Source organism: Ranitomeya imitator, chromosome 1 (genome assembly GCF_032444005.1).
Source record: "Ranitomeya imitator isolate aRanImi1 chromosome 1, aRanImi1.pri, whole genome shotgun sequence".
Taxonomy (NCBI): domain Eukaryota; kingdom Metazoa; phylum Chordata; class Amphibia; order Anura; family Dendrobatidae; genus Ranitomeya; species Ranitomeya imitator.
Window position 1 is genome coordinate 305,154,057 of NC_091282.1, and position 10,372 is coordinate 305,164,428.

Consider the following 10,372-nt stretch of genomic DNA (forward strand, 5'->3'; position numbering starts at 1 on the left):
GACTAACCAATAATGGCTGAAACACTAGCAAGTGTGACACATACATAGTATGCGATCTCCACTTACCGTGTTTGGAGGGTGATCAGTCCTCGAGGTCAGCCACTACGGGTGTCGTCCACGGACGTCCAGGCATGGGTCCAGGGGGTCTCGGATCGCGGGCCGTGCCCCACGTTGGGCGCCAAATTGTCGGGGTCGTCACGACAATACCCTTCATCCACCAGTCATTCCAAATCAGATTAGGAGCATGTTGGTACCGGATAAGAATGAGTCAGACACAATGCTGGTTCAAACTCATTGCACGCTCGTGTGTAACGTCACAGCAACTGAACTGTTTATTTCATATACATAACATTATATAGTCCATTGGGGGAAGGTGTGCAGAGGGCGGGGTTAGGCGGGGTTTAAGCAATGTATCTAGTATTCAGTCCCTCTGATTGGCTATGACATCATCTGATGAATCTTCCTTTGTCCACATCTTGTTAAGTTTCCATTTCTCCAGAAACGATACTTTAGCTTCAGAAACGAAAGTAGATTCTTGGCAAGTACAAAAACTAAGGCAAAAGTGAACACTGGCAGCCATCTTAAATACAGTTAAATTTGCATTTAGCAAGCAAAGGGGAAAAACTTATTGTTTCACAGCATAAGAATATATATAAGTACAAAAGTGTATAAAGATAAATATTTTTACCTTGACAGTATAAAAGCGCCAAAACATAAAAAATGATATAAATGAGGCATCACTGTAATCGTACTGACCCGACGAATAAAACTGCTTCATCCACTTTACCAAACGCGGAACGGTATAAACGCCTCCCCCAAAAGAAATTCATGAATAGCTGGTTTTTGGTCATTCTGCCTCACAAAAACCGGAATAAAAAGTGAACAAAAAGCGTCACGTGTCCAGAAATGTTACCAATAAAAACGTCAACTCGTCCCGCAAAAAACAAGACCTCACATGACTCTGTGGACCAAAATATGGAAAAATTATAGGTCTCAAAATGTGGAGACGCAAAAACTTTTTTGCTATAAAAAAAGCGTATTTTAGTGTGTGACAGCTGCCAATCATAAAAATCCGATATAAAAAACGCTATAAAAGTAAATCAAACCCCCCTTCATCACCCCCTTAGTTAGGGAAAAATAATAAAATTAAAAAATGTATTTATTTCCATTTTCCCATCAGGGCTAGGGTTAGGGCTAGGGTTAGGGTTGGGGCTAGGGTTAGGGTTGGAGCTAAAGTTAGGGTTAGGGTTGGGGCTAAAGTTAGGGTTAGGGTTGGGGCTAAAGTTAGGGTTTGGATTATATTTACGGTTGGGATTAGAATTAGGGGTGTGTCAGGGTTAGGGGTGTGGTTAGGGTTACCGTTGGGATTAGGGTTAGGGGTGTGTTAGGGTTAGGGTTTCAGATAGAATTGGGGAGTTTCCACTGTTCAGGCACATAAGGGGCTCTCCAAACGCGACATGGCGTCCGATCTCAATTCCAGCCAATTCTGCGTTGAAAAAGTAAAACAGTGCTCCTTCCCTTCCGAGCTCTCCGGTGCGCCCAAACAGGGGTTTACCCCCAACATATGGGGTATCAGCGTACTCAGGACAAATTGGACAACAACTTTTGGGGTCCAAGTTCTCTTGTTATCCTTGGGAAAATAAAAATGTGGGGGGTTAAAAATCATTTTTGTGGGAAAAATAAGATTTTTTTTATTTTCGCGGCTCTGCGTTGTAAACTGCAGTGAAACACTTGGGGGTTCAAAGTTCTCACAACACATCTAGATAAGTTCCTTGGGGGGTCTAGTTTCCAATATGGGGTCACTTGTGGGGGGTTTCTACTGTTTGGGTACATCAGGGGCTCTGCAAATGCAACGTGACGCCTGCAGACCAATCCATCTAAGTCTGTATTCCAAATGGCGCTCCTTCCCTTCCAAGCTCTGCCATGCGCCCAAACAGTGTTTCCCCCCCACATATGGGGTATCAGCGTACTCAGGACAAATTGGACAACTTTTGGGGTCCAATTTATCCTGTTACCCTTGTGAAAATACAAAACTGGGGACTAAAAAATCATTTTTGTGAAAAAAAAAAAAGAATTTTTATTTTCACGGCTCTGCGTTATAAACTGTAGTGAAACACTTGGGGGCTCAAAGCTCTCAAAACACATCTAGATAAGTTCCTTAGGGGGTCTACTTTCCAAAATGGTGTCACTTTTGGGTGGTTTCAATGTTTAGGCACATCAGGGGCTCTCCAAACGCAACATGGCGTCCCATCTCAATTCCAGTCAATTTTGCATTGAAAAGTCAAATGGCGCTCCTTCCCTTCCGAGCTCTGCCATGCGCCCAAACAATGGTTTACACCCACATATGGGGTATCAGCGTACTCAGGACAAATTGCACAACAACTTTTGTGGTCTAATTTCTTCTCTTACCCTTGGGAAAATAAAAAATTGGGGGCAAAAATATAATTTTTGTGAAAAAATATGATTTTTTATTTTTACGGCTCTGCATTATAAACTTCTATGAAGCACTTGGTGGGTCAAAGTGCTCACCACACATCTAGATAAGTTCCTTAAGGGGTCTACTTTCCAAAATGGTGTCACTTGTGGGGGGTTTCAATGTTTAGGCACATCAGGGGCTCTCCAAACGCAACATGGCGTCCCATCTCAATTCCAGTCAATTTTGCATTGAAAAGTCAAATGGCGCTCCTTTCCTTCCGAGCTCTGCCATGCGCCCAAACAGTGGTTTATCCCCACATATGGGGTATCAACGTACTCAGGACAAATTGTACAACAACTTTTTGGGTCCATTTTCTCCTGTTACCCTTGGTAAAATAAAACAAATTGGAGCTGAAATAAATTTTGTGTGAAAAAAAGTTAAATGTTCATTTTTATTTAAACATTCCAAAAATTCCTGTGAAACACCTGAAGGGTTAATAAACTTCTTGAACGTGGTTTTGAGCACCTTGAGGGGTGCAGTTTTTAGAATGGTGTCACACTTGGGTATTTTCTATCATATAGACCCCTCAAAATGACTTCAAATGAGATGTGGTCCCTAAAAAAAAAATGGTGTTGCAAAAATGAGAAATTGCTGGTCAACTTTTAACCCTTATAACTCCCTAACAAAAAAAAATGTTGGTTCCAAAATTGTGCTGATGTAAAGTAGACATGTGGGAAATGTTACTTATTAAGTATTTTGCATGACATATCTCTGTGATTTAAGGGTATAAAAATTCAAAGTTGGAAAATTGCGAAATTTTCAAAATTTTCGCCAAATTTCCGTTTTTTTCACAAATAAACGCAAGTTATATCGAATAAATTTTACCACTAACATGAAGTACAATACGTCACGAGAAAACAATGTCAGAATCGCCAAGATCCGTTGAAGCGTTCCAGAGTTATAACCTCATAAAGGGACAGTGGTCAGAATTGTAAAAATTAGCCCGGTCATTAACGTGCAAACCACCCTCGGGGCTTAAGGGGTTAATGACCTCTTCAAAGATATGAGGAGGATGGTGCATAGAAGATAACTTATACAGGGATGACTTATCAGCATTCTATAAGGCTACGTTCACATTTGCGTCGTGGGGCGCAGCGTCGTCGACGCATACCGACGCATGCGTCATGCGCCCCTATCTTTAACATGGGGGGCGCATGGACATGCGCCGTATGCGTTGTCATGCGTTTTATGACGTATGCGGCTTTTTTGGCGCACCTGACAGGACGCGGATGACGCTACAGGTTGCAGTTTTGATGCGTCACATTTCCGAACAAAAACGCATGCAACGCACCTGCGTCGTAAATGCACCAAAAAGACACATTAGTGTCTATGAAAAATACATAGGGCACAGGTGCCTGCGTTGAGCCGCGTTTTTTGACTAAATGTATTTTTTGGGGCGTTTTGGATCTTCAATTGTATAGGACAACGCATGCGTCAAAAAACGCTGCATTGTGTATGCGTTTGCCATGCGTTGTGCGTTGCGTCGACGATGCTGCGCCAAACAACGCAAATGTGAACGTAGCCTAACCTGTATGCCCATATTAATAGCTTAGATATGTCAAATATGGTGACAGATCCCCTTTAATGCGACCCCAGGAGATAGAGTGGTGCGCCTGTATCTCAGCATGGGCTAGTAGCCTCGGGTGAGGCACTGGTCTGCTTCTGTCACACCCCGTCAAGCAGGGCCGGCTCCAGGTTTTTGAGGGCCCCGGGCGAAAGAGTCTCAGTGGGCCCCCCTTTAACACATACCCCGATTCATGATCGCATATAAACACAGCCATGTAGTATATAACACTGCCCACGTAGTATATAGCAGCCCATGTAGTATATAGCAGCCCATGTAGCATATAGCAGCCCACGTAGTATATAGCAGCGCAGCCCACATAGTATATAGCAGCGCCACTCACTCATGCACTGGTAGGACTAGGAGCTCCTCCTGAATCTGCCTCATAACTTCAGGAGCACGGCAGCCAGCCAGGGGCGGAGATCAGAGCAGAGAACGTGCTCTCTCCCCCCACGAACAATGTCACGCTGGCTGCCTTCTCTTAACCCCTATGTGTGCCTGCCTGGCTGCACTCACTGAGTGATAAGATGCTTGTGTCAGAGCTGGCACATAGGGGTTAAGAGAACGCAGCCTTCAGTGACTTTGTAGGCGGAGAGAGCATGTTATCTCCTGCTCTGCTCTCCCAGCTGTATCTATGACTGCATGAGTGGGCCCCCCTCTCTCCCCAGGGCCCCGGCATTTGCCCGCTGTGCCGGGTGCTGACGCCGGCCCTGCCGTCAAGCTACATAAAAGAGTGGGTCCTGGCTGGGTGTTGGTGTTAGTGTTGTGTGGTCCTTGCACCCGTGCAGGCCGCTTTTAGCTGATGGTGTTGGCTGGCCAGGACCACAAATTACACAGATTTAAAAAGGAGACTTCCATTCAAACATGGGGACTTTCCAAAACTTAATAAGGATTTATGTTCAAGAGAAAATTGGCATACAGTCTTAAGCACATTTTCTTCACAGTAAGAACTCATTTCATTGCCACTGTATACTTCCTCTCTAGGCTACTCCAGGGCTCTGCAGCTTATCTGCTTTTGTCTCTACATCACCACAATGCAGCTTCTAGGCCACAGTCCTAACTGGCGAGTTTCTCTCTGCTCGCTCAGCGGTTCCATGTCCTATCACCATGGACTCCCTGGATCGACCACTCGGGATCCCCAGTAGTCCCATGCTTTTAGTCATGTTTATTTCCGTTACTTTTGGCACTAGCAAGATCCTGGATTTTTTGTGACGCGACGTCTTATCCAATAACGCCTTCCGGAAGGTCTGTCAGTCTAGTCAGTAACTGTCTTTAGGATCTCACTATTCCTCGCTCCGGTCTCTTCTAGCTGTGGATCACCCCTTGGCAGTACTGCACACTTTTTACTCTACAAATTCTAGATAACTCTATCCAGGTAGCACATCTCTATCACATCCTTCATTACTATACATTATGTGTCTTCAACACTTATCACACTGTTATAATACATCACACTGGAACATATTACAATATACACATATAATGCACAGCACTATTCACATGTGATTGTGCCCTAAAGGGTGAGAATGAGACAGTTCAATCCACACCTTACATTCCTCCCCTCCTTAACCATGGCTGTCCTTGACCATGCAGCGACCCGCAAGACACCAAATGCACATGTGACATATATCTCCTATTCCAGGGGTATATAGTGTCTTTTTTGTAGTGGTCAGCACTGACCCTGGTCCCAGTAGGTTTGAGACCCTGGAAACACAAGATCAGGTTTCTTAACAGGCCCGTAGGCCGACATAATTGCCCAAAAGTTCATTGGCACAACCCAACTCTTTCTGTCCTGTCAAGAGTCCTGCCAGGTCAACATTGGCCCTGCTCCACGAAGACCTTCAAGCTGGTCACGAGGCTTCAACCCGATTGGGACATTGGGTCGTCAAGCCCCCTCCCCCAAACATAGGTTCTCAAGACCAGAAGTATATATATATATATATATATATATTTTTTTTTTTACAGAGTCCATAGGTCATGCAAACAGTTTATTCATGCAGGGGGATGTGCAATTGGCACAACAAACCTTCTGCTGTCCACAGCCAACATGGAATGCCAGTCAGATGGATCCTAATCCTGATGAAACTTTCGGGAACGAACACTGGGATTCCGCACTTAATATATTTTACTTGCATTTCTTCAGGCTATCCCTAGACGCGTGTAAGGAAACCCGCACAAAACAATACAGATTTCAACAATGTCCTAACACAAAATTCTATCTAGAGGTCCTCCCGCCTCCTCCTGTTTACACAGAATCTCACCAGTAGTAACCTACCAGCTCCTATCTCAGTAATGCAATAATCCAATTTGACTGAATACAGATTTTACCAAAGAATTGAGAATGAACGATCAGTACAGGACGATTACTCTTTAACCCCATCCTGACCTTGGATGTACCCAGTACATCATGGAAGGGAATGACTTCCTGACCTTGCGATTTCATGTCGATTTAGCGTGTACAAGAGCTGTGTGCGTGTAATCATCATAGCTGACACCTGGCTCTCACTGCCAGAAGCAGTCCCTGCAATATTGATCGCAGCACTTAGAAGGCAGGGAGAGGGGGAGAGCTGACAGTTACGAAGCATTGCAATGCTTTATAACAGTGATCAGACATATGAAAGTGAAAGTCCCATAGAGGGACCAAGTAAAAAAATAAATCAAAATAAAAAAATACATATGTACCCATAAATTTCGCCTAATTTACGGGTGTGTATCTCCAGAAGTATGAGCTGGGCACAGTGTACTGGGCACTACATCATCCACTACTGCTTGTTTCTGGAAAACACACATGGAATCAAAATAGTCACTACCCCAAAATGGGGTCACTTGAGGGGAACATTCTGCTCTTTTAGCACTTATACAGAACCCCTATGGAGTCCACAAACTATTCTATAAAAATCTGTGCTACAGGAGGCAAGTAGTGCTCCATCCCTCCAGAGTCTTGCCGCGTGGCTAAGCAGTACTGTACAGATACATATGGGGTATTTCCATGTTCAGCAGAAATTATGGGACAAATTTTGGTGCCATTTTTCCCCATGTGAAAATGTAAAATATGGGGTTAGCACAAAATTTTAGTGGTAAAAATTTTATTTTTTTCTTCACTGCCCAAGGGCATAAAATTCTGAATATGATCACTGCACCCCTAGATGAATTCATTGAGAGGTGCAGTTTGTAAAAAGGGGTTACTTATGATGGGTGGGAGGGGGGGGGTCTGCTACTCTGGCACCTCATGGGCTCTTCCAGTGGGTCATGGCACCCACAAACCATAGCACTGAAATCTGCACTCTAATAAGGCGCGCCTTCCCTTCTCAGCTTTGCACTGTGCCTGAAAAGTATTTCCTGATTACATGTAGGGTATTGACGCACTCAGGAGAAATTGCACAACAAACTGAGGTTCATTTTTCCTACGAGCCCTCGTTTTTCGCTCCCCTCCTGCCCAGAGCCATAACTTTTTTATTTTTCCGTCAATATGGTCACGTGAGGGCTTATTTTTTGCAGGATGAGTTGTACTTTTGAACGACATCATTGGTTTTACCATGTCGTGTAACAGAAAACGGGAAAAATTCCGTGCGGTGAAATTGCAAAAAAAGTGCAATCCCACACTTGTTTTTTGTTTGGCTTTTTTGATAGGTTCACTAAATGTTAAAACTGTCCTGATATTATGATTCTCCAGGTCATTACTAGTTCATAGACACCAAACATGTCTAGGTTATTTTTTTATCTAAGTGGTGAAAAAAAATTCAAAACTTGGCTTAAAAAAAAATAAAAAAAAAAATACCCGTAGCATCTCCATTTTTCGTGATCTGTAGGTCGGGTGAGGGCTTATTTTTTGCGTGCTGAGATGACATTTAATGATACCACTTTTGTGCGGATACATTCTTTTGATCGCCCGTTATTGCATTTTAATGGAATGTCGCAGCGACCAAAAAAACGTAATTCTGGTGTTTCTAATTTTTTCTCACTACACCGTTTAGCGATCAGGTTAATGCTTTTTTGTCATTGATAGATCGGGCGATTCTGAATGCGGCGATACCAAACATGTGTAGGTTTGATTTTTATTGTTTTATTTTGGATGGGGCGAAAGGGGGGTGATTTCAACTTTTATATATATTATTTTTCATATTTTTAAAAACTTTTTTTTTTTGCCATGCTTCAATAGCCTTCATGGGAGGCTAGAAGCTGGCAGAACTTGATCGACATAGCATGCAGCAGAAATGCAGGTGTGCTATGAACACCGACCACAGGGGGGCGCTCACAGCAGGCCTACATCAGTAACCATAGAGGTCTCAAGGACCTCTATGGTTATCATCCTGAGACAACGCCGACCCCGATCATGTGACGGGAGTCGGCGATGCGCTCATTTCTGGCCGCGCGGTCTGAAGCGCTGGTTAAATGCCGCTGTCAGCGTTTGACAGCGGCATTTAACAGGTTAATAACGGCGGGTGAATAGCGATTTCACCCGCCACTATTGCGCGCACATGTCAGCTGTACAAAACAGCTGACATGTCGCGACTTTGATGTGGGCTCAGCGCCGGAGCCCACATCAAAGGGCTTCCCCTTCCCCCAGTAATAGTACGGCGCATGTCGTGAAGGGGTTAATTTATTGGGGGGGTTTAGTTTGTAAAATGAGTTCACATATGGGTGGTTTCTGTTGTTCTGGTACCTCAGGGGCTCTGCCAATGTGACATGGACCCTCAAACCATTCCAGCAAAATTTGAACTGAAATATGGAGCCTCATCCTTTCTGAGCTTTGCACTGTGCCTCAAAAGTAGATTTTGACTACATTTGGAGTATTGGTGTACTCAGGAGAAATTGTGCAACAAATTTTGGGGTTCATTTTATTAAAATTTGGGGCTAAAACATTTTTGTGGGAAAATGTTTTCATTTTCACACATTGTTATAAAATTCTGTGAAGCACCCGTGGGTTCACGGTGCTCACCACACATCTAAACGTGTCTAGTTTCCAAAATGGGGTAACTTGTGGAGGGTTTCCTTGTTTAGATACATCAGGGGCTCTCCAGATGCGACATTACACCTGCAGACCATTCCAAAGTCTACGTTCCAAAACGTCACTATTTCCTTTCTGACCCCTGCCATGTGCCCAAACACTAATTTTACCCAACATATTGACTATCTGCGTACTCAGGAGAAATTGCACAACAAATTTGAGATATTATTTTCTCCTGTTACCCTTGTGAAAATCACAAATATGGAACTAAAAGAAAAATTGTAGAAAAAAAAATGTGATTTTAATTTTCATGGCTCTACGTTATAAACTTCTGTGAAGCACCTGGAGTTTCAAGGTGTACACCACAAATCTAGATACATTCCTTGAGGGAATGTTTGCGTTCGAAAAGTGAAAACTGAGCTCCTCCCCTTTCGAGCCCTGCCATGTGCCCAAACAGTAGTTTCCTCCCCCTCCACCCATATAGCATATTGGTGTACTCAGGAGAAATTGCACAACAAAATTTGGGGTCGATTTTCTTGTTAGCCTTGTGAAAATAAAAAACATGTAAGGCGAAAGTACATTTTTTTAATGAAAAAGAAAAAAAAAGTAAAAATGTTCATTTTTTCCTTCTACATTGCATTAATTCTTGTGAATCAGCTGAAGAGTTAATAAACTTCTTGAATGTGGTTTTGAGGGGTGCAGTTTTTAGAACGGTGTCAAGTTTGGTCATTTTCGGTCATATAGGTCCCTCAAAGTCTCCTCAAATGTGATGTGGTCCCTAAAAAATGGTTTTGTAAATTTTGTTGGAAAAGTGAGAAAAATCGCTGGTCAACTTTTAACCCTTATAACTTCCTAACAAAAGAATGATGCAGATGTTAAGTAGACATGTGGTAAATGCCATTTATTAACTATTTTGTGTGACATATCTCTCTGATTTAAGGCCATAACAATTAAAGAGTTTGAAAATTGCAAAATTTGACAAATTTCAGGTTGTTGTTTTTTTTCACAAACAAGTCATATCAAACAAATTTTACCACCTGCAAAGTGCAATATGTCACAAAAAAATCAATCTGAAAAACAGTGTGCTCTATTGAATCATTCCAGAGTTATTACCACATAAAGTGACACTGGTCAAAATGGTAAAATTTAGCCTGAACATGAAAGGTGATGGGAGGGTGGATTGAAGGGGATAAATAGGTTTATTCTTTTAAATTTCTTTATTTTCATACTGGCAAAAGGGAAGGGTTTTAAACTTAGGTTTTTTTTTTGTTTAGAACCGATTTACTTTTTACCCATTTTCTTTTAGTCCCCCTTCAAACTCCCTTATAGGACTTAAACCTGTGCATATACAAAGCATGTTAAAATGAAGACAAGAATACTTGAC